Below are 3,602 nucleotides of genomic sequence, written 5' to 3' on the forward strand. Positions count from 1 at the left end.
TGGGCTCAGTCAACAGATGTCTGTGCCCACTCTACACGCAGGCAGCCTGCTCTGCCCCACAACCTGCACTGAGAACCGAGGGAGTTCCCTTCGCTCCCTGGCTTTTATCTTGCTGGTTAAAAGGGATGGGTGCTAAAAGGAGGCCATTTCTTGAGCAATAAATCCAGACAGCAATAAAACAAGAGGAGCGGGAGGAAAATTACAATGTTGGAGGTTCCCTTTGTTTACTATGTTTAATTGGGTTTCCACACATGAATGAAGGAGAAGTGAGGTTTTCTCCCAGGATGACTGGGGCAAGGGGCTTTGTGAGTGTGGGGGTATTGCATTTCATTTTAGGACAAGGCCTCGTTTAGCCCAGACTGGCCTTGACCTTGAACTTCTGATCCTCCTGCCTCTGCCATTCCAGTACTAGGATTACTGGCATGTAGCACTGTGCCTGGCTCACACAGTGCTGGAGATCAAACCCAAGGCCTGTGCATACATGGTATATACTCCGCCGACTGAGCCACATCCCAGCCCCAATCTGTGGGCTTTTTAGTGTGCAAATTGGTTGGAGTCTGCCTAGCTTAAGAACATTTCTTGAGCCCAGTACAAGCCCAGAGTCTCAGCAACACTCAGTCTGTGTTCATAGAATGATGGTTTTGATGGGCAGACCTGATCCCACGGCTCTCCAGCCATGCACCTGAGTTACTCATCACTGGCCCCAGACACTTCCCCAGGGTCTGGAGAAGACTCAGTTCTTTTATTTGTCTCACACCCACCCTATCTTCAGTTCTCTGCAACACACTCTATTTCCTGCACTCGGCTTGTGGGACCAAAGCCAGGATGAGTGGGGGCCACAGCTCCTCCAGCCACTGTCAGGAGGGCTGGTGGCTGTCCCCTGTGGGATGGTTGATGGGGCTGGGTGGGTGGGGGAGGGAGCTGGACTGGGGGAAGGCTGGAGGCATGGATAGAGGAATGGGGCGGGCTGCTTCCGCAAGGCACCAAATTAGACTTCGTGTTCTTCTTCCCAAAGCCCCCTCTCCTTTGGAGAACAGGACAATGTGTCCTGCCTCCTCTGGGGACATTTGTATCTTTGACATCGGGCCCAGATGGCTTCCTCTGGTGACTGACCAGGCTTCATTTGACTCAGAGCTTTAAAAGCCATTGTCATTCTACCAGGCCTCTGGGACATTTTCTCTTTGATGTGTCAGGACATGGACTGCTCTTTCAGCCCAGATGAGAAACGAAAAAGACATCAGCACACAACTCCTCCCTTCATCCCAGACTCAGGAATGGCCTTTGTAATTATAACTGGGATTTTTGTTACAGCAACAGATCTGACTCAAACGGCATGAGTAAGAAAATGGTTGGCAGGTTGAGGACCTAGTGCTGGTCCCCGAGCCACCTGTCAGAGGTGAAAATTAAGAGTTCCAGTGCCATTGCTTCTGCTGTTTGACCCTGCCCTCAAGAGTCTTCATCAACTATAGAGTGCATAGCATCATGCTTAAGATGATATCCCATCTGCCAAGAGAACAAGCAAAGCCTTCCTCTCCTACCACAGAGAAAGCTCAGCTTCCTCCTGAGACACTTATGAAAGACACAGGCCTTTCCCTTTCTGGGCAGCCACCAAGTTAATGTAGGCCCTCTTCCAACTCCGAAAGAACCAGGGGACCTTCTGGAAGAAGCAGAGGGACCATGGAAAAACAGCATGATGACATGGTATGTTAACCAGCTTTCTTCAATGTGACAAAACAGCTGAGGAAATCAAAAGGAAGAAGGTTGGCTGGACTGTGTTTCCGAGGTATCAGCCTCAGGCTATTCGGCCTGATTGCTTGTGAGCTCCTGGCACAAAACACCATGGCTGAGGCATAGGGGAGAGAAAGCCTGCCTACCTCAGGGCAACAGGGAAGCAAAAAGAGAAAGGGAGGCGGCCAGGGTCCTAATATCCCCTGCAAGGATACATTTCCCAAAATCTAGCTTTCTACCCCAACCTCTTAAATGTCCCCCAACTCTAATATGCCACAAGCCTTCATCACATGGCCTGTGGGAGGCATGGACGGTCCAAACCATAACATGTGAATAAATTTGACTGGTTTGTGCTTTGCCTGAGTACCTATTTTCTTCTCCCAGAGTAGAAACCTAGAGTAAATTATAACTACATAATTATATATAAACTTAATGTAAATACAAACTTCATCTAAACTGTAAACTTAGACTCACATTCCCAAGAGAAACTAACTACCCAAAAATAAAACACTCCTGCATGGAGTTTGATGATGGCTTTGAGTCTTTGTTATCAGGGATTCCCACTTGTTGGCCGAGGTAGGTTCCAGGCTTTCATGATGATAGCGCTATGAAAACCCAGCCTCCTTTAGAAGCTCTCCAGCTATAAAATCCTCATCTAGTTGTGAAATTTACATTACACCAATAGATCTTGATTGTCGTCATAAAATAAGGAATTCAAACCAACAGATGATTATAACTGACAACAGCAAAGTAACTGTGAACTTTAAAAATATGCTAATGCCCATCCCTTTGCAGAAATATTAGCCTATGCTCTTTCTGTGACATATGCGTATGTGTTTGGAGTCTATTTTTGTAATAGAGTAAAAAACTCAGCTCCAAAAATATCACTCTCCCCTTTGACATTTATCACTGACAGCAATCGTGTCAGGGAGCGTGAACAAACAGAAGACATGCTGGCTTGCTTCCTCAAGCTCAGCTTCAGGTTTCGTTTTAAAACAATATGCTAAACATCCTGATCCCTGAGCCTAGCTATAATGGTATTCCAGATCAAATTCCTGTTACTGGATGCTGACTTTGTTCACCTACCTCATTCATCTCTGTAGACCCAGAGTCTTAAGAAATGTGAATGGGGGAATACCCAAGTCAGTAAAGTGCTTGCTGTGTAGGCATAGGACCTGGGTTCAGACATCAGAACCCATTTAAAAAGTCAGGCGTGGTGGCACGTGTTTGTATGTTTGTAATCCCAGTGCTGAGCAGGCGAAGACAGATGGATCCCTGTGGTTCACTGACTGGACAGCCTAGGCCCTGTTATGAGTTCCAGGCCAGTATAAAACACTCTGTCTCAGATAGGTAGATAGATAGATAGATAGATAGATAGATAGATAGATAGATAGATAGATAGATAAATGAATAAATGAATAAATAAATAAAACAAGATGGAAAGCATCCAAAGACTGACACTCAAGGTTAACCTATGTCTTCCACATTTACCCATACCTGAAAACAAGCCCACATTTATAGGGAGGGTAAAAGTCACCAAAATGTATTATATACATGCATGAATCCGTCAAAGAATAAACAAATTTATATACACACACATAGATAAACAGAGGGAGAGAGGGGGGACAGAGGGAGGGACAGAGGGACAGAGCAGATATGATAGACACACCTGTAGTCCCAGCAACAGGGAGGCTGGGACAGTAGGATTACTATAAGTCCGAGGACAACGTGGGCTACAGTATGACAAAATAAAGAAGAAAAGGGAAGAAGAGAAGGAGGAATAAAAAAAGGAAGAAGGAGAAAAAGAAAAAAAAAGAAGAAGAAGAGGAAGAAGAAGAAGAAGAAGAAGAAGAAGAAGAAGAAGAAGAAGAAGA

The sequence above is a fragment of the Psammomys obesus genome, unplaced genomic scaffold (genome assembly GCF_907164565.1).
Source record: "Psammomys obesus unplaced genomic scaffold, mPsaObe1.curated_primary_1811, whole genome shotgun sequence".
Classification (NCBI taxonomy): domain Eukaryota; kingdom Metazoa; phylum Chordata; class Mammalia; order Rodentia; family Muridae; genus Psammomys; species Psammomys obesus.